Raw genomic sequence first — 22,228 nt, 5'->3', positions numbered from 1 at the left:
ACATGCTGTGGGAGGTTGGGCCCCAGCATAGGTAGCAGCAGGCCAGGTTGAAGCTCAGGGACACTGAAAGGTTGGCGACATGAATGTTGGCTCCCTGGTAGAGTGGGTGTTGGGAATAAGTGAAAGCTGCAGCAGGTCTTGGGTGTTGGTTTCTTACACTGAATTTCTGATGCGGTTTCTTGCTCGGCTAAATCTAAAGGTCTACAGGAATCTTGTGGCTCTTTTCATTGATGTGGTTTACCTGGGTATTTTGGCTATATACATGGGAATCACATAAATTAAATTTGCAGTTGTAGTTTGTTCAGTCTGGCAGCATATTCCTCTAGTCTTCCTGTTGTCCAATAATGTTCACCAAAAGGAAGCAGATTACATATGGTAATATATATTAGGCAAACAGTAATGTACTGTAGCTATATGAAATGGTACACAGCACAAAGATTTTAATGTTGCTCAGGCTGAGTAATGCTGTTTGTCATGGTGTTTTTCCTACTTCATTTAATCAGCTGGATGGCTGATTGAGGTGGACATAGGGTGTAACACTGCTTAAATGCAGAGGCAGGCATTGTGGTGGAAGACATTGGGACATGTGGGGCAAAGTTACCTGGAATGTTAGAGCTGTAGTTCTTAGGAAGGTTAATACAGGCTGAGAAGTTCTTGGCATGGCCAGATGATGGTGCAGGTTTGGTTGTTTAGTCAGATATGTAGCTCAGGGGGGTTTGCCTTTTTTTCCTGTCTCTTGTATGATTCCTTCTCTTTCAGAGAATTTATAGTTGTCTTTCCTTTTACAGATGGCAGAAGCACAGAGTTGCATCAGTCGGTGGTCTGAAGGAAGTGGACTCAACAGGTGATAGATGTGGCTGTGGTGGATGTTCCGGATGTTGGAGAGGTGTGCCATGAGGTCACAGATAATGATACGTTTCTAGCTGCACATTTAGGCATGTCAGAGTTGGTGCAGTTTGGGAGTAGTGTGGGGACAGGTGAGGATTGGGTATGTCAAAGGCAGGGGGAAGCAGGTGTTTAGGTTGATTATAGGGAGTTTGGGGTTGTCCACAGGTGGGTTGGGGTTACAACTGCATGAGGTTGGGTTGGAATTTGGGATCTGGTGCATGATTGGTTAGCTAAGCAGGCCATGGGGATAGACAGGAGGGTCTTTTGATCCATTCACCTACTGCTTTTAGTTAAAGGAAAGATCTGGGAGGGGGAGTATGTCAAAATTTTGAATTAATGATGTGGATGGGGTTCAATGTCTGATGGAGTCAGAAACCACAAACAGTAAAGTTCTGGAGGATTATAGAAAATCAGGGATGGGAGGGGAGGGGTCGCTTTGTAGGAACTTGCAGTCCTTGCAGGGGAAGAAGGAGATATTGGAAGGCTTGGTGGAGTAGAAATAGTGGGTGAGTAGGTTATTGGGTCTGTTCCATATACCTCCCTTTAACAGCTTTAGGGTCTCCATTTTGTCTTATCCCGAGGGGAATGCGGTGAATGATTTTATTGTGGGAGAAGATGCCAAAATCAGTTATGCATCTTTGGATGATGCAGTGCAGGTCATTCAGGAGTTTAAGCATCTATGGTTGGTGAAGGTGAATATTGAAATTGTTTTTCATTTTTTACCTGTTTGGAGGAAGAGTGACCATGGCTGGACATGGTAGGCAGCAGTGGGTGGCAGCTAGATGGTGGTACATTATCTGGATGACTTTTTAAGGGTAGCAGAAAAGTTTGTCGGAGCACTGGAAGGTATGTGTGTGTTTTTGGGGATATGTGAGGAACCGGGTATTGCATTGGCTAGGCAGAAGTTAGAAGGCCCAAGCAAGGCATTGTTTTTCTGAGATTGCTAGTGGATGCAGATCATGGTTTGTTTTGATTATCAAATGCGAAGGGCACATGTTTGAAAGAAAAGTTTTAGTGGTTGAAATACAGGAACAAGGTGCAGATTAAGGATGCTGTGGAGCTCTTTGGGGTTCTGAATTTTGCATGCTGGTCAGTTCACCTGGGTCATTTCTTTGCTGGGTTCATGGCCTGTTGTTGGGGATATGTGAGGAACCGGGTATTGCATTGGCTAGGCAGAAGTTAGAAGGCCCAAGCAAGGCATTGTTTTCCTGAGATTGCTAGTGGATGCAGATCATGGTTTGTTTTGATTATCAGATGCGAAGGGCACATGTTTGAAAGAAAAGTTTTAGTGGTTGAAATACAGGAACAAGGTGCAGATTAAGGATGCCGTGGGGTTCTGAATTTTGCATGCTGGTCAGTTCACCTGGGTCATTTCTTTGCTGGGTTCATGGCCTGTTGTTGAATGGTGGGGGGAGCAAATATCATTGGGTGGGGGTTAGTAAGTTGATGTGCACTGATTTAGCATTGTGGTTTGTCTTTTGTAGCAGTCTAATGGTACAGCTTTCTAGGCAGGTAGATTGGGTTGTTCAAGGGGATTTACAATTATTTACAGATGCAAAAGGAAGAATTGGGGTGGGGACATATTTTGGAATGGGTTGTGGCTCACTGGTCACTGGTCAGCAAGATGGAAGGGCTATTGGTGGAGAGTTGTTGCTTTTTTGGAGTTAGTTGCAGTTTGGCTGGTGTCAAAGGTCTGGCAGGAGATGCTGTGGGAGAAAAGGGTTAATTTTCATTCTGGCAATTTGGCAGTGGTATTACCTGATGGTGTTGCCAGATGAGGCATGTCAGGTTGGCCTGGAATAATCAGATGCTTATATACAGGAATTCAGGGCAACCTTTACAGGGAAGGTATATGGCTGTGTATTGCAAGATTTTGGTAAATTTGTGTTGCAAATGCCCGAGGAAGAAGGAGTTTGGTTGGAAGGACTGTGGTTGAAATGTTTGGTTCAGGTTGGGAACTAAGTAAGGTAGGTCAGTAGATTAAGGTGGACTTCGCTGCAGTTAGTATAGTTGCACATGTGGCATGGCAGGGTTGCATGACTTTACTAAATCTTGGACTGTGGTTTGTCTGTTGAAAGGTGGAGCTATGGTTGATAGTGTGAAGTCTGACAAATGGTGGCCATGGACAAGACAGGTTTTGAAGATTATTTTGCAGGGATTAGTGTAAGTAATTGGAGATTCATTGGACTATAAGTTATGTGTGACTTTTATGGATGTATTACGGAGCTCTTAGGGTGTCAGAGTTGTTGGGGTTGCTACTTTGGTGGGGTGTTTCAGTGTTTTTTGCCTCAGTGCACATTTGGCTTTGTAGATCTTAAATGGATCAGTAATGGGAATGGACAGGAATGATTGGTTGGATCTGGTGGGTTGGGCAAAGAGGTTGCCCTGGTCTCATGTTGGGAATCTTCAGGATTTTGTTTTGATCGGTAGGGAGCAAGGTGATGATGGCAATCAATTTGTATATATGATGAAGAGACCTTTTCGGTGTTTTTTTTTTTTTTTTTTTTTTTGGGGAGAGGTTTTCCACTCATACTTTGTGCATTGGAAGGGTATTGATTTAGAGAAAGAAGGGAAACCAAATTAAGTCATTAAGAGGGTGGGTTGCTGGACATCAAATGCTTTCTTGTCTTACATTAGATAATTGGATATGGCTTAGCACTGAATTAATATTTCTTCTGCTAGGAAAGAAAATCTCATTTTTGGTCATTCTTGTATTCACTGGGTGGCAAAGGGGAGTGCAGTTAGGCTGAATGGCTCCCATTTGGGTTTTCAATGCTTTCGGTGGCACTGGGGTCTTTAGAGTCCTGATGGTATATTTGCCAGGTAATGATTTGGGAATAATTTTGAAGATACAGTTTGTATTTAGGATAAGTTAGAATCTGTTTACTGTAAAGAGGACATATTCAGGTATTTGTACTGTGTGGTTGGAGGTAGTACTATGGTTATTTTGGCTTTGGAGAGGGCTCATTGGTTTGTTAATTTTAAGCTAGATAGGCAACTGGTTGCTTTAGGTATTTATTTGATAGGGCATTGGGATGTCGATGGCAGGGATCCATTTTGGTTCAGACAGGATGGTGTACACCTCAATGATTTTGGTTTGCACCTCTTTAATGTACAATTAGGTTTGTTTTTGGAGGGTTTGGTGAAGGTTTTGCAATGAATGAGGGGTAATAGCCTGTGTTAGGCCGGTTCCCCCTCTGGTGTTGGATGTTGATTTCAATGAGTTGGGGGATGAAAGTGAGCGATGGGACCCTGCTTGATAAGTGAAAGTAAATGAGCAGAGGTGAGGACACTGCTTATTTGGTTAGGGTGAGCGGGGTTATGCTGCCCTAGCAAAAGGGGGGTTGGATGTTTAATTCATTGAGCTGGGGAATGAAACTGAGCGATGGGGATGCTGCATGATTAGTAAACGTAATCGAGATGAGGTCAGGATGCTGCTTATTTGGTTAGGATGACTGAGGTTACGCTGCCCTAGTAAATGGCTATATGGATGTTAAATTAAAATATTGTTCAATAAATTAATGTTTATGGAAGTTTAATAAAGATTGTAAAATGTCATTTGATGTGGTGTATTTATTGAAGGGGACCAGAACAAAATGCTTCACACTCCTACTTTTTTTGCCAGTATAAGCTGTAGTGCATTAGGGCAGTTTAAACTCCACATATTACAAAGCGTTACTATAAGATTGTCAATCATAACTACTTGCTAACGTGTTCTTGAAATGAATTCAAGAAATTCATCTCTTGAGCTTTCTCTGTAGGTGAGTTTCTTAAATCTATTTCTCAGTCACAGTAACAAACTGGTGTTGCTCAGCAATCCAGTCATAATCCTCTACTTCATGATCTCAGCTGCAAAACTCACTTGTCTGGTGACGTCAGGTGTAAACAGAAATATGCAGTTTTATTGTTTTGTAATGTACTTTACCATGAGTCTAAACTAGAGTGGTCATAATTCTATGTAAAATATGGACTTCTGATGTAATAACAAGTCAGTGAAGAAGCTCTTAATGCTCTTACTGTACTCTGCATACTGAGCAGGAGATCAGCACAATGTCAACAACAGAAACTGATTATAATGAGTAATGTTAGACTGTGGCACTGAACACCTCTCAACCAGCCTGTGTACCTCTCAGCTGTACAGATTTTTGCAAATGATTTTTGCCTCATATTTTTGGTCCATTTTTCATAAAATTGTGGTTTTATGGCAAATTAGTGGCAAATCATTACAGATTGAAGTTAGAAAATAATGTGAGATATTTCAGATTCCGACTTCATATCATTCAGAAAAATTATGATAACGCAAAACCTGTTATTCTATCAAATTTCTATGTTTGTAAGAGCAATATTTAAAAATGATCCCTATTTTTGGGCATTTGTCCCACTTTTATTTATGGCTTTGTCCAGATTTGTTGTTGTAAGAGGTTGAGAGGTAGGGTGTGTGCTGTCATCTAAAGACTGCCCAAAAACAGACATCCATGTCAGGTGATCCCTGCAATAAGCGATTGCAAAAAGCAAAGAAATGGTGAGAAGTAAAATAAGCTTATTAAGCTGTTAAATATAAAGTAAAAGTAAATACCTCTTTGCCAGAGAAAACAGTACTATGCTTGGTTCTCATTTAATAAAAACACACAAAGCATGTAAATCACCTTACATTGTAGTGGTGGCAATAAAAGGCTGGAGTCTGAGTTCACAAGCAGGCTCATTCAAAAATGATCACCAGGCTAAACATCTATATTTTTAAAATACTGTCAAAGCCTTATGACTGTGTTTTTGACTCAAATGCCAAGCTGCAAGCTGTTTTAATTAATGGGGGTGTAATACTTAATCTTAAAGGACCAATTAAAATATAGCTTGAATGCTGAGCACTAGACAGTGTAACAGTGTCTACCTACTTTAGCTGTTCTGTGAAAATCTGAAGGTTGTAGTGCCAAACTTGATGTATGTAGTTTTTTCCTTCCATATCAGACATTACAGGAAAGTTCCCACCAAGTATGGTTTTACATACCCTAATGGGCTGGATGTGGGAGCATCACTAAACATTCTTCAGACTGCAGTATGATATCACAAAAATAATATAAATACTAGTCTGAATTAGTCAGACCTGAAGAAGTGCCTGATTATTATTATAAACACTTTTTAAGATTACATAAATGGTGAGCTTTGATGTGCTGCAAATGTGGTTAACGGAAGTGTAGTAAGTGTAGCATTCATTGATGAAAGTTCAGTTTACTCTGTGAGCTCAAATGTAAACCATTTTACCTACTTTCTTAATAAAAGAATATAAACTGATATGCACGAATAAAAAATTAATTTCTAACCTGCCTTCTCATTTCTAAGTTCAGATTCTTCTTCTTTCAGCTTTTCCCGGTTAGGGGTCTCCACAGCAGATCACCTGTGTGCTCATGACTGGCAGTGGAATTTTACAGTGTCGAGTTGCCAGCCTGACACCCAGCCTTCCACAGAAGGCACACACACACGCACACACTCACACCTAGGGCCAATTTAGAGTGTCCAATCCACCTACATCATGTCTTTGGGATGTGGGAGGAAACTGGAGCACCCGAAGGAAACCCATGCGACCACAGGGAGGACATGCAGACTCCACACAGAAGGCACCCCAGCATCGAACCAGAGAACCTCTTGCTGTGAGGTGGCAACGCTAACCGCTGCACCACCATGGTCACCCAGTTTAAGTACCAGATTAATAGTCTTAAAAATGATATGAATGCAGACACCTAGATTACTGTAACAAAATGCTAAATATGAAAGTGGAAACAAAATAAGCCAGTAACTCAGTGTATCAGAGCCATTATGTACCAAAAGCTATTAAATTCGATTTAGTTGTGTCAGTGCGAACTACCATTGCTATTATTTCCCATCATTCCCATATCTGACCTGTTGCCATTTTTGCAACACAAGAACAGATAAACACACAGTTGCTTCACCACAAAACGAAAACCACAACAGCCACTGGAGCAAGTTTATTTCTCTAGCGCCTCGGCCACAATCAGCCTTCAAGGAGTAACATATCAAATTTAAAAAACATGGGTTTGAGACTAGGCTATTGGTCCGAGAACGATGTTAAGAAAAAATTAATTGGTGAAGAAACAGGTCCAGCTTACTTTTATTGCTTACCTAAAATTCATAAGGATAGTATTAACCCAGCGGGCCGGCCCATAGTTTCTGCCAGTAAATACTTCTTACATAACTTGGGTGTTATTTTACATGGAGTGTTACTTAAAGAAGCTAAGCAACTCCCTTCATACATTAAAGATTCTTTTGATTTTTTAAGCAAAATCAAGAATGTTATATGGAAGAATAACATGTATTGGATAACATTAGATGTAAGGAGTCTTTACACAAATATTAAACATGTTTTTGGATTAGAAGCATTACTTTGTCAGATGGGTAATAGCCCGTTTACACATTATATTTTGGATTTAGTACAATTTTGTTTAGAGAATAATTTTTTTTATTTTGATAATCAAGTTTATCACCAAATACAGGGTACTGCCATGGGTGCTCCACTTGCACCCATGTATGCCAGTATTTTTATGGGTTTGGTAGAAAGAGAATGTATTTGTAATATTTTTTTTTTAAGAAATATGTGAAATTTTATTTTAGGTACATAGATGATTTAATTTTTTTATGTGAGGGTAGTAGTAATTTGATATCAAACTTTGTAGAAGAAATTCAGTCAAATAGATTTCAAATATCTTTTGATAGTCTACAAGTTGGACATCAGGTTTCTTTTTTGGATATTAATTTATGTGGAACAGTAGGAAAATATATTAGTGTAAGTATTCATAGGAAGTTTGAAGTAATAAATGAGTTCTTAATGGGCACCAGTTGCCATCCAAAACATACTATGGGATCTTTGCCTTTTGGTGAATGTTTGAGAATCTCTAGGCTATGTAATGAAGAACAGGTGTTTATGAAAGAATTGGAACAAACAAGGATGATGTTCGAGAATAGAACATTTGATGTCAAATTAATTGATAAAGATATTGAAAAGGTATTAAATATTAGATATAATATTAGTCAAAAAGTAAATACCTTCAAAAGTAAAATTAGCAATTATATAAATGTAGATAGTTTATTTGTAGTGTCCATATATAATGTTCTGAGTGACAGTATTAAACAACATATACTACACTTTTAGGAATTTCTTAAGAGTTTTGCTGAACTTGGTGGTTTAGTAAATAGAAAGATTAATATTCTCATATAAGAGGGGGAGAAATATTAAAGATATGATAGTACACACTAGATTTCAGAGACCTGAGATTAGATTAAACCAACAAATTTATGTAAAAGGAACGAAACCCTGCGGCAGATGTAGTGGATGTTCTTATATAGTAAATTCTTTCCTATATATTAATAACATTCGTTTTATAGCTAATGGAGCCTATGACTGTAGGACAGAGGGAGTTATTTATGCTATTAAATGTAATTGTAATATGTTCTACATCGGACAAACTAAAAGAATGTTTAAAATAAGATTGTTAGAACACCTGAGGGACATTAGGATAAACAAGATGGAGAGCCCTTTGGCTCAGCATTTTAATGAATGTCATGGTGGAAACTCTGTGGGTTTAAAAGCTACTATTTTGGAACAAATTAAAATGGAAAATTATGAGAAAGAAAGATATAAGCTTATGCTTTTAAGGAAGGAAACTGTTTTTATTTTAAAATATGGTACATTACTGCCTAAGGGCTTGAATACAGAATGTTGTTGGAAAAGTATTATATGAAGTCATGTGTGTTACTTTAAAAAAATTTTTTACTAATTTTATGATTAATTGTTTAATTGTTTAATTGTTAATTGAATTGGAGCTGGGGATATATATACTGTTTTTTAAATTTGATTACTCCTTGAAGGCTGATTGTGGCCGAGGCGCTAGAGAAATAAACTTGTTCCAGTGGCTGTTGCCATTTTTGCCTAATTTTATATCTCATTGGAGTTTGCTCCCAGATTTTGGGTTGATAAACTGAGCACAAAAAGCTCAGATGTCTTTTATGGTTACCGTTTTCTCTGTGTTTAACTTCATTTACAATGTGAGAGACTGAGGGAAAGGAAGTGTAACAGAAAGATTTGCATGCATTTGTAGGTGTACGTGTATGTGTGTGTGTGTGTGTGTGTGTGTGTGTGTGTGTGTGTGTGTGTGTGTGTGTGTGTGATTGTGCTTGTGCGTGTGTTTGTATATGGAGGCAGAGAGGCATAATGGACACATTTCTTGAAAATGCCATTCCAAGTTTAAGATCTGAGTAGTTTAATTTTTTTTTTTGCAAACATTGTATTTAATCGCTTAGGTATACTAATGTGTAAGTAATCAAGTTTAATAACTTAGTAGGTTGTGTATGTAGAAACAGCACAGACTGCTTCGCTTTTTACTTTCATGAGGGTTTGCCTTTGTTGTTACAATGACATGTAGGCTGACAGATATACAATTTTGGAATGGAATATATTAATCCATGGAATGGTTCAGCTGCAGCTGTTAAACTGCACTTGTACAAATATTCTTTGAAAGTACTCTGAATGAACACCGTTGTAGAATAAGTTTAAACTATTTTGGAGAGAGACAGAGAGAGTGAGAGATTGAAGATAGTTGCTCAGTGAACAGATCACTGCACAGGGATAATTTACAGCCTGACAGTAAACATTTATAAACATTTATAACATAAACTGTTAAGTAATGCTTAATATGCTAAATTTCTTGCCTTAACATAGCTATGCAGAGAGTATGGCTAACATAAACATATCATTCACTTATTCTATATTCTGTTAAATATGTTATTTTAAAGGCCAGTTCATTCCCTGGTTAGCGAATAAAACCAGCATCTTTGTTTGTACTGGACAGTCATACATACTGCTGAAGGATTCCATGATGTGCCCTCCACACTTAGTAAATAATGAAGAGATATAATCCAAGCTGAAGTGGGGAGCATTTGGCATAATGGTTCAGATCTTCGCCTCCCAGAAGCAAGGTACAAGATTTGATTTTGACCTTTATTTACTGGCTAGGCTTGTAATAGTCTGCGGACAGGTAGCCTAGTATTTACCTTTAAGGCTGTCACAATATTGGCAGTCAATGCCACAGTCTCCTATCCTTAAAATAAACTTGTCAGGATAGATTCCTTGAGGCGTGCCCCTTTGGATAGCCCTTAAAATATTTTTCAGTGTTTAAATCAAAGTTCCCTCCATAAATACAAGCATTTCTCAGAGTCAATGCTTGCACTTTATTCTATAAACATTTACTGTTTATGTACAGTAATATATTATAGTGCCTTCCTTGTATTACACTGAGAAAAGCATTTGCATGACACTCAAGATATGAAAAACCTGCAGCAGAAAATAAATATTTTTTATTGGAACAGACAGTGATAGTTATTCATATAAGAAATACATGAAGAAATATGTAGAGATTATATAATGTCAGAGAGGGCAGAGCAATGCAACAAAATGCATCCTGCTTCAGAATTTACACTGAACACTAACATGCAACCAGTGTTATAAGCAAAGACCATCAACAACTCCCTACCTTAGGCTGTGGTGAATAACTTGTATAGCTTCTCTGCATGTTCTGTCCGAACTACAACTGTTATTCCTTGCTACTACATGTACCTTGTAGCTTTTGGGATGTCTTAGGAAAAATGTAGAAAAGTTTTACCAGCTGTATATTGCAGTGTTTTGCAATCATCAGTGGTACCATCTGTGTAGCATGGTAGCCTTCAGTTTTGCATGGCTTTCTTCAGATAAATGTAAAATATCCATTGCATTTTACTATATGAAAATGAAAGCAGTTTCTCCAATATACTGATTATATTCAAGCCATTTATTTTGATAATGACCTCAAGTCATGAAAAATTAAAACACTGATCAGGACCAAGTTTAACCGACATGAATAAAGATGCAAATAAGAGAAATATGTATCAAGTCATGCTTTTACATTGAGGGGTCAGTGAATATGACAACTATGCTTAAGAATAGGACATAAAAATGTTTTTCAACAGTCAGTGTCAAGCAAAGCTATATTAAATTTAGTTGTATAACTATTTGCTGATGTACGTTTTCTATTTCCCAGCACGGTGCACATTACCACATAATTCTAAGGCACACACAAACACAGCGGTAAATATAAAAACTCGATACATGGCAAGTGACTATAATGTAGTCCAGACAATGCTCTTATTCTGACTGTATCAACTGTTTGCCATTAAATCTTAATGAAATGTATCTTGAACACAGACATTCGAGACAGTGTACTGCTTCTCTTTCAATATTCTACAAACCTCAGATACATATGACATTGCAGATGTTAAAATACATAACAAAAATATTTAGCGTTAAGGCTATTTTTGACAAAGAGAATAACGACTGCAGCCCAGATGCTTAACTTAGCTTGCATTTAGGCAGCATGTTTGCAAGGGCCTGTGCTCAGTTTACAGGAGCCGCTCTATGATTGGTGTGCTTTCTCTGATATCTGGAATGAATCCAAATGAAATCCAAGGCATCCTTTGAAATTTACAGAAGTATTTCTATTCACTGTACTGCACTTTCAAACTGTGTATTTCTGAATTACCGCCTACTTTTAACTGTTTTTAGCAATTTTAACTGTTTTGCTGTTTCACTGTTTCAACTGTTTGCTGTTTGAGACTGTTTTTCCCTGCACTTTGTATTTTCTAGTACTTGTGTATTTTATAGCATAGGCTAGATTCAGATTTGCTGAATCTAGACTGTTTGGCATTATCTGAGAACTAAAACCAGCCACCTTACATTAAGAGGGCCCCCTGCACCCTTGTGGCAGGAGAGTGTAGCGAAGGACCCATCTGAGTTGGAGATTGTTGGTATTTAGCATTTTCAATAGCCAGCCTGTTTGAAAATTGCTTAACTTGTTTTAAAAAAGGGTTTTTACAGTTGCTACATAAGCCCCGCCTTTGTGTGGGTTTGCTCTTGTTTTAATACAGCTCCACAGAGTTTGGCAATCAGCCACTGCTCTACTATTTTCATCTGAGCAATCTGAGGCATCTGTTTGCACGGTGTTCCTTCACACATCACCGGGCAGTGGAGGTAACCATTGGTGGTTATAGACACAAAAGCTAAAGTAGATTTATTTTCCCTTAGAAGCTGCCTTTGCTCCAACTGAGAAGTCCCTTAAATTGTGCTGAGCTGCTCGGAGAGCACCTCAGCTGGACTTTCTACAGAATTTGCCACTTTAACTGAAATCTCCTAATCCCTAATAGTCTCGTACCCCTTGAGAGCCCCAATAGTATAGACCCAGCATTAAGCCCACAATTAAACCACATTCTTCAACATTAAAGTAAGCAAATTTACACCTAGTATTATGGATGGTAGGTTTTCCTCCATTTCTCCTGCCAGCCTGATTGACATGGGTATCCTGAGGCAGTGTAACAATTGCCTCATATACACTGACAACCCACAACTCGTAAACCACTCAAGCTCACTAGAAGTCTAAATCTCAAAATGCATTCGCTCGAAGCACTCCTCAAAATGGAGAACATTGACATTTGTGCTGTAAGAGAAACCTGGTTCAAGGCAGCAGGAAGTACCAGTGCACTACCAGGCTATAATTCATTCCACAACTTTCGGCTCCAGAACTTGGACTGAAGCTCCAAAGGTGGTGGTGTTTCCATATTCATAAAGGATGCGCTGACCTCCAGACTGGTAGCTCAACATAACGCATCAGAGATACATCAGGTGCAGGCTGCAGCTAACATTGGGTAAGACAGCGATTCAGGTTGTAGCCTGCTATACATCCCCAACCATGTCCCAAGACTCACACTCCACATTTCTAAGCACCCTGGAGAATATTAGGGTCTAACCTAACACTCTCATACTGGGCGACTTCAAATACCCCTCCATTAACTGGGAAAAAACACTCATATACCAATACACTTGCCCAACGTTTCCTGGAATTCATTAATTCCAATGCCCTGGACCAGCTCGTTCTTATCCCCACTAGAGGTAGCAACATCCTTGACCTGGTTATTACTAACATGGGCAACCATTGCTCTATACCAATAGTCAACTCCTCCCTGGTTAGATCTGACTACAAACTTATCACCTTGGAAATCCGCATCCCTCCCACCCTCCCCACAAAGGTAACCACCATGAAAAACTTCTCCAAAGCTAACTTTGGGCTCCTAAAAACAGAGGTGGCTAACTTCATGGCACCCATGCAATTGCAGAACAGCTGCATGACTACCAAATCCTACACTAATGTCCTGTACGAACATGTACACAATTGCATGGATCTTGCCATACCCAACAGAACCAAGACGCTCTCCTCCAGAAAAAGGAAGCCATTCTGGTGGTCCCCTGCCATAAATAAACTCTACAACAGAAGGAGGAAACTGATGCAGAATAAGTGGACGTCCTAAGACTGGAAAAACTCCCTTATTAGCCTCAACAGAAAGTTGAGATCCCTCATTAAATCCTCTAAAGCTAGCTATGAAAACAGAATTGCAATAGATAGTAAAGACAACCACAAGGCCTTCTATAGTTATGTAAAGAATCTCCATGGCAATACCCAGATTTTCATGGAGCTATTGCACAATGGGACCCTTAGCCAACAGGTATTGCCAATATACTGGCCGACAGATTCAGTGCCAACTTTACCCCTCTCTTTCCCAACAAAGGATCAATCACAATACCAGTAGATTGCCAGGCACCCAGTATGACTGTTGCACAGGATAAAACAGCACTGTCCAAGGCCAAGAATACAGCTTCTATGAGACCTGACAATATTCCTGGCTGTGTTCTACATGAACTACATAGTGAACTGGCACCTCACCTCTGTGCCCTGTTCAATCACAGCCTCACCTCAGGCTTTGTCCCTACCGAATGGCGCACTGCTACAGTCATCCCTCTCCACAAAAGGAGGAGCCATTACAGACCCTGAGAACTATTGCACCATTAGCCTGATGAGTCTGATATGCAAAGCTATGAAACACATCATCATGGACCTAATAAACAAGGATATAGGGAATCTCCAAACTCTGGATCCCACACAGTTTGGTTTTGTGATGGGTAGGTCATGCCTTCTCAACCTGGTTAACTTCTTTGAGTCAGTCACCAGTGCTGTGGATGAAGGCAATGTAGTTCATACAGCCTATCTTGATCTGGCCAAGGCTTTTGATAGCATTTCCCACTCAGGAATCATAGAAAAACTCACTAAACTAGGCATCAACCCCTATATCATTAGGTGGGTTACAAACTGGCTCACAAATAGAACCCAGAGTATGAAAGTAGCTGACTCCAAGTCAGACTGCCGACCAGTCATGAATGGTGTCCTACAGGGTTCAGTCCTGGGTTCTCTCCTGTTTGGTATCTACGTCTCTGATCCAGGCCAACACGAAGGGACTCTGGCTGACAATGTTCACAGATGATTGCAATTTGGGAGCCATAATTAACTCCCCAAGTGATGCTGACATCCTACAGAAAGGCCTCACTGAGACCAACGACTGGTGTCAGAACCATGGCATTAAACTCAATGCCAAAAAATGTGTCATCATCCCCTTTGGGAAAAACCCGGTTCCCATGAATTACCACATCGATGATGGTACACTGAACACAGAAGGCATTATAAGAGATTTGGGAACACAGGTTGACAGCAACCTCTCTTTTGACCACCACATTGCCACTGTGGTCAGAAAGTCCTTCTATATGGCACATCTCATTACTAAGGGTTTTGCATTCAGGAAGAAAGAGGCCATTGTCTCTCTCTACTCTTTCTTCATTAAGCCAGTCATTGAGTACAATGCCCTATTTGGCATGTGCCTTATTAGATACCTGCAACAACTCGAGAGGCCACAAAAGTACCTCACAAAGAGGATCCTAGCTCATGAACACTTGTCCTATATGGACAGACTCAAAAAACTCCAACTATTCTCTGTCTCATATCACCTACTTAGAGGCGATCTCTGCTTGACTTACAAAGCCATGTTTAACCCAGCTATGTTAGAAATGCTTCATCTAAAGAAATCCCAATCTCTCTGCACTACATGCTCCAGAGACCTCAACCTCATTACCACAATCAACAGAACAAGCTGGAGAGACAGATTCATACCCAGAGACTGCCCATGCTATAGAATAGACTTCCCATACATGTCAAGCAGAGTGCCTCACTGGCCTTCTTCAAAAGAAATCTTGAAGAGTGGATGGGAAATAGAAAATTCACCCAGGGGATCACTCCAGTGGCTCTACTTGACAGAGGCACTGGGAACTAAGGTCGGTGGCATGATCCCAGGGTACTCCTATGGGCTAGGCTTGTAAAGGCTCCAGGGCCATTAGCCTAGTACACACCTATGAACCTATGCATATTCACTAAAAATTTGGAATCCTTGCTCTCTCATTCACAGAACAGTGACACCGAACAGTTTGTCAACCCACATACTATGACTCCTGCACAAATCACACTCTCAACACATAAACCATCATATGCAGAGGTACTCACAAGAAATTTATCTAAACACCAGAGACCTCTGAAACACAAACATGCTATACCTAATACAGTACCTACAGCATTCAGCATTCAATACACATAAAACCACAAGCACAAATGTCTCGCCAAACAAGCCCCTAAGGCAAAACACCTTTAAACCAAGTTTTTTGGTCATAGGTGACTCTATAGTGAGACACACAGATGTCCCACTCACCAGGCTGGACAAGGAGAAGGTTATAGTCAGCTATCTGTCGGGTGCTAGGATCCGCCAGAACACACACACTCAAGTCTCTCCATAAGTACCCTTATGACTCCGTCATAGTTCATGTTGGTGTGAGTGGCTTGAGATGTACCTCACTGGACAATATGAAGAGAGATGTGACTGAGCTCTATGAATGTGTGTCTCGGGCAGGTATGCCCTAGCCTTGAGCAGCGTACTACATTCACCTAAGATGCTACTATACTGGCTAAGGCTCTTGCCTCCCCCATAGTGACTTTTTTAGGCAGTCACAACAACAATATTCCTGACTTAAAAAATATCTTCAAAAAGCAACCTCAAGGTTATGCTGCTAAACGTCAGGAGTCTAAACATAAAACTGCATTCACTGGAAGCAGCCCTCACCTTAGAAGATGCTGAGTTAAAGGGGCTCAGTTTAAGGCTGTGGAAAGTACCCCAGCCATACTGGGTTATAATGCCTTCCACATATTCAGACCACAAACTGAAAGTGCTACAACTAAAGGAGGCGGAGTATCAATTTTCAGAAAAGATAAATATACCTCTAGATTGGTTAAGCAAAATATTCCCTTGAACTAATCCAGGTTCAATTGACTTATTCCCAGTTATGGGACCCTCTCCATGAACCAGAATACCCACACTGCATATTTGGGTCTCCTTGAATCACTCAGGAGACAACCAAACACCCTGGTTTTAGTTGATTTTAACTACCCATCCATAGAGTGGGTACATTATATGTGTACTAACACACTTGCACAAATGTTCTTAGACTTCATCAACTCCAGTGCTGGACCGGTTGGTTGACACCCCCACAAGGGGGCCAAACATTCTAGATCTGGTGCTCACTAACATGGGTGTGGCCTGATCATAAATCAGTCTCATTTGAAGTAGCCCCCCCCCCCCATTAGCAGCAACAAGAATAAAGAAAACTTCTCCAAAGCTATTTAGACCTAATACGTGATGGCATTAATAGATTCATTGCCGCCTCCACACTGGTGGCATGGACACCTATACTGGCTATATAAATGTATTGACTCAGCCATATCTGATAGGATCAAGACAAGAGCCTCAAGAAAGAGCAAGCCTGGCTGGTGGACATCCTCCATTAACAGGTTATACAATAAAAGAAAATAATTGCTGTCCAAGAGCAGGAAGGAACAGTCTCTGAATTTATAGCATTCCCTCCTCAGCTTAAACAAGCAAATAAGACAACTTGTAAGGCATTCTGAAGTTACCTATGAATCCAAATTAGCCTCCTTCACTAAGGATAACCATAAGGCTTTCTTTAGCTACATCAGAAACCTTAAAGGAAAAACCCAGATCTGCTCAGAACTGGTTGTTAATTGCACCACAAATACTGAACCCACAGAAATAGCCAACCAGCTAGCTGACAGGTTCAGTGAAAACTTCTCCCCCCCTGTCTCTGTCACATATCCCCCAAAGCATTCCTACCACCTACCCTCAACCTAGTATCTCCAAGGAAAAGGTCGTAAACACTCTCTCCAAAGGTAAAAACACAGCCTCTGTGGGACCTGATTATATCCCAGGCTGTGTTTAAAATCGATTAAAACAGGAACTAGCTGCACTACTGGGTACTCTCTGTAACCACAGTCTAAGCACTGGTTTTGTACCTGCTGAATGGAAAACATCAACCATCATCCCATTTCATAAAGAAGGCACCTCCACAGACCCTGGGAACTATAGATCCATAGGCCTGACCAGCTTAATCTGCAAGGCTATTGAAAGAATAATCATGGACCTTATCAATAAAGATATAAGAGACCTCCAAACATTTGACCCAACCCAATTTGGCTTTGTTAAAGGGAGATCCTGCCTCTTGAACTTAGTGGACTTCTTTGAGACAGACACAAAAGCCCTGGACAAAGACAAATCTTTGCATACAGCCTACCTGGACCTGGCCAAGGCCTTTGACACTATTCCCCACTAAGGCATCATTGATAAACTCACCCAGCTGGAGATAAACCTGCATATTGTCAGGTGTGTTGCAAACTGGCTCACGGATAGAAAGCACACTGTCAAAATAGGTGACTCTACCTCCATCACAAGACCCATAAACAGTGGTGTTCCACAGGAATATGTGCTAGGGCCCCTATTGTTTGGAATCTACTTCTCAGATGTACAGGCTAAAACAAAAGGCCTCTGGCTGACAAAGTATGCTGATGATTGCAAACTAGGTGCAGTCATCGAGTCTCCAAATGATGTCAACATCTTACAGGAGGGACTTACACAAACAACTGGTGTCAAAGTCATGAAATAAAACTCAATGCAAAAAATGCATTATCATCCCCTTCGGCAAGGGCAACATCCCTGAAGATTACCACATTAATGACAACACCCTAAGAGGACAATCAGTGTTGAGAGATTTGGGCACACAGGTTGATAGCAACCTTTTCTTTGGCCACCACATCTCCACAGTGGTAAGAAAGGCTTTCTACTTCACCTACCTCATAAGTAAGGGCATTGCATTCAGAACAAAAGAGGTTATTATCCCCATGTATTCCTCACTGACCAGGCCAATAATAGAGTACAATGCTACCTTTGGGAAGGCCTCAAAGGTTTCTTATAAAGAAAATTCAGGATCTTCAGCAAATGTCATATGCTGACAGACTGAAATCACTGTCACTATACTCTGTGCATTGCAGACTACACAGAAATGACCTCTGCCTTGCATATAAAGCAATCTCAGATCATGGTCTAATGGAAATGCTGAATATTCATAAATCAATTGGTATAAGATGCACTCGCTCTAGGGAACTCAACCTAGAATGTGACATCAACAAGACTTGCTGGAGAGACAGATATGTCTCATAGGGGTTACCTCTCCTCTGGAAGAAACTTCCAATTCAGGTGAAGCAGAGCCCCTCGCCGACCCTATTTAAGCGTAATCTGGATGAGTGGATAGGAAACCACAAATTCACCCTGGGAGTTTTACCTGTGTCCGTCTTGGATAGGGACAGTAGTTTTTGGCTTAATACCTTGACATTCTCGGGAACAGGGGTTGTACTTGGCTAGGCTTATAAGGGCCCTTGTGCCATTAGCCTAGTAACCTCCTATGATCCTATGATCCTATGACCTAGGTGAGTTAATGACCTGGGTGAGAATGAGAATGAACAGATGACAATCATTTCACTCATCCCTTGGAAAGCTTTGGACACAGAACAACTGTGGGAGTGACACCTGCATGTCCAATTGCAGATGTACTCTGATGAAAGTAAGATAAGATTTTGCTCTAAGCAGCTTAAATAATATTGTAACTAGTGACATTTTCTTCTTCTAATTGTTTAAAACCTCGTTTGTAACAACTCACATACTTGTCTGCAATTGTTAATAATCTGTATAATTGAATTGCCTGAGGATCTTTTTTTCTCTCCAGGTCTCTGCGATCCTATGGCTGATTGTTATGTTACTAACATTTAATAAATTGTTTTCTAGTCCTGAGGAGCTTTTCTCCCCAGGTCTCTGCTGAAAATGAGCCAAAAGCTCAGCCAGACTAACCTGGTTAACAAATGTAAAATAAATAAATAATAATAAAATATGGGGTCGCACATTTATGCAGTAGTGCAGCACACTTTAGCTAGGTATAGTGACTGTGCCAAAATGAGCACCTGCATTTCGCATTGAGTAGTAAACATTTCACTGAGCCTTCTGGTCAACAGATGGGGAACATTCAAACTATCATTTTGTTATGATCAATACTAGCAAAAACGCAAGTTATGATGCTGTTGATGAGCAGCCCACGGACCACAAAATGAACCAGAATCGGGAAATTATTGACTGGATTAATTCTTACACTTATCTAGGTTGACTCTTGATGTTTATGTAAACTTTATTATAGGGTCATAGGAATTATAAAGCCAGTTGTCAGGTGACCATTTACACAATGCTGATATCCATCCTCACAATTAACCTCCTGATTCTATAAGTACACAGCAAGTCAGGCCTGGGATGAATTTGCAGTTGTCCATCCAGTCATCAAGATTAGTTTTGCAGGATATCAGGTTGTCACTCTTTTTCACGGGTAAGGGCAGTTTATTCCAGAGATGCGGTAAGCACTGTGCAATAAGTCTGTCACTCTAGTGAGTTTTGTTTATGAGTTGGTGGTAATTCAGTTCCTTATATCTAGTGTTAGTGGAGCTGTTTGTTTTGTGGAGATGTAAAAGGTCAAGGAGGATTTGCTCCTTGATGGAACAGAATGCGTGACATCATATATCTCCTTCTAAGAGTCTATAAGAGATTGAGTATAGAAATAGGGATTTAAGCTTGTCTTGGTAGCTCATGATTTTTAGATAAGGTACCTTTTTGGTTAGGAAATGCTGGGGGTTTTATAGCCATACAGTGTATCTGGACAGGTACATACCAAACATATGCTTGAGGGCATTACATTCTATAATTTGTTTTATTAGAGCAGAGTGCAATCAGATGATAACATCTTTTGACCTGAATATCAGCTGTACTAAATAGAATGATTTCCTGACTACTAATGATACATGGCAGCCAAAATGGGGGGGGGGGGGGGTGTTGCCAACCCAGTTATCAAGATCTCTGATTACCAGGTCAGTTGGGGTGGGGTACTAACTATGGCACAAGCTGTAGATGAGAATTTGTTTTTGTCAAATGCAACAATACTATATATTTTTTTCATTTAGTGTTAGTCCTTTTTCAGTACATCATTGTTTAGTGAGGATTACTTCCTGCTGTGGTGACACCATGCCAAGGGGTGATTAGACAGTATTACCCAACTTACAGTCATCAACAAATTTCATTAGCCACAGATCTGGATTTATGGTTTGGAGACTAAGAAATTTATGGCAAAAAGGAGCTAGTTAATTTCTTGCTTTCTGTGGTAGCACCTGCTACTTTAACCATGTGGGTTCTATCTTTTAGTTCATAGGTTCATAGGTAGGTACTAGGCTATCTGCCCGAGGGCATTTTTAAGCCTAGCCAGAGTGTGTCGGCTTTTGCTGCCCCATTGATTAATTAACTGAGCCTCTGTCAAGCAGAGCCAATGAAGTGATCCCAGGGGTGTATTTTCTGTTACCCATCCACTCATCAAGGCTTCTCTTGAAGAGTGTTAGTGAGGGGCTCTGCCTAATGTAGTTAGGAATTTTGTTCCAAAGCATGGGGAGTCTCTGTGATAGGAATCTATCCCTCCAGCATGTTCTATTTATTGTTGTGGTGAGGTTTAGCTCACTAGAGTGCGTGGCTTGCAGTGACTTGGATTTCTTTAAATGGAGCATGTCCTTCAATTCTGAGTTGGACATGGCTTTGTAAGTCAGGCAGAGATCACCTCTGAGTAAGTGATATGCCACTGAGTACAGCTGGAGTTTTTGAAATCGGGCTGCATAGGACATATGTTTGAGGCCAGTAATCCTAATGATGAGGTGCTTTTGTGGTCTTTCCAGCTGTTGGAAGTGTCTTGTGAGGTACATCCCAAATGGGGCATTGTACTCTATGATGGGTCTGATGAGTGACGAGTAGAGGGGCACTATAACCTCTTTATTTCTAGATGCGAACCCCTTAGTAATTAGATGGGCCACATAGAAGGATTTCCTAACTACTTTGGCAATATGATTGTCAAAGGAGAGATTACTATCTACCTGGGTCCCCAGAGCTCTTATTACCTCTTCTGTATTAAGAGGGCTGCCACCTATGTTGTAATTCATGGGTGTTTTGTTTTTCCCAAATGGGATGACTATGCATTTTTGGCATTTAGCTTGAGGCCATGATTTTGACACCAGGTGTCTGTCTCAGTAAGACCTTTTTGAAGGATGTCCATGTCAGCCGGAAAGTCAGTTATGGCTCCCAGTTTGCAGTCATTGGCGAACTTGGTTAGCTATAGTCCTCCAGTGTTTGCCTGTACTTCTGAGAAATATATGCCGAACAGTAGGGGTCCCAGAACTAAGCCTTGTGGGACACCACTTGTGACTGGTTTAGAGTCCGACCTGGAGCCCGCTATTCTTACCGTGTGAGTTCTGTCTGTAAGCCAGTTGGCAACCCATCTTGCGACGTAGGGGTTTATGTTCAGGCTTTTGAGTTTTTCTATAATACCTGAGTGAGGAATGATGTTGAACGCCTTGGCAAGATCAAGGTAGGCTGTGCGAACCACCTTTCCCTTGTCTATGGCCTTGGTGACTGTCTCAAAAAAGTCAACCAGGTTTAGTATGCATGATCTGACCTTTACAAAGCCAAACTGGGTTGGGTCAAGTGTTTGGAGGTTCCCAATATCTTTGTTAATAATGAGTTCCATGATGATGCGCTCCATAGTCTTACAGACCAGGCTAGTCAGGCTTATGGGGTGATAGTTACCAGGGTCAGTTGTGGCCCCTCCATTGTGGAGCGGAATAACCATTGCTGTGCGCCATTCTATGGGCATGTAGCCTGTGGAGAGGCTGAGGTGGAACAGCATGTTTAGGTGGGGGGTTAGTTCGTTCTGTAGTTCGTGCAAGATGCAGCCTGGGACACCATCTGGCCCCATTGATGCTGTGTTTTTGGCTTTTGAAAGGGCTGTTTTCACCTGTGCTTCTGTGATTTTCGGGACACTACACCTTTCCGGTATTGTTGTGGGCCCTTTTGAAGGTGAGAGGGAGGTGAAGTTTGCACTGAATCTATCTGCCAGGATGTT

This window comes from Protopterus annectens, chromosome 2.part0 (genome assembly GCF_019279795.1).
Source record: "Protopterus annectens isolate FY-2018-M chromosome 2.part0, PAN1.0, whole genome shotgun sequence".
Classification (NCBI taxonomy): Eukaryota; Metazoa; Chordata; order Ceratodontiformes; family Protopteridae; genus Protopterus; species Protopterus annectens.
The sequence above is the reverse complement of the archived record's forward strand: the minus strand, read 5'-3'. Positions refer to the sequence as shown.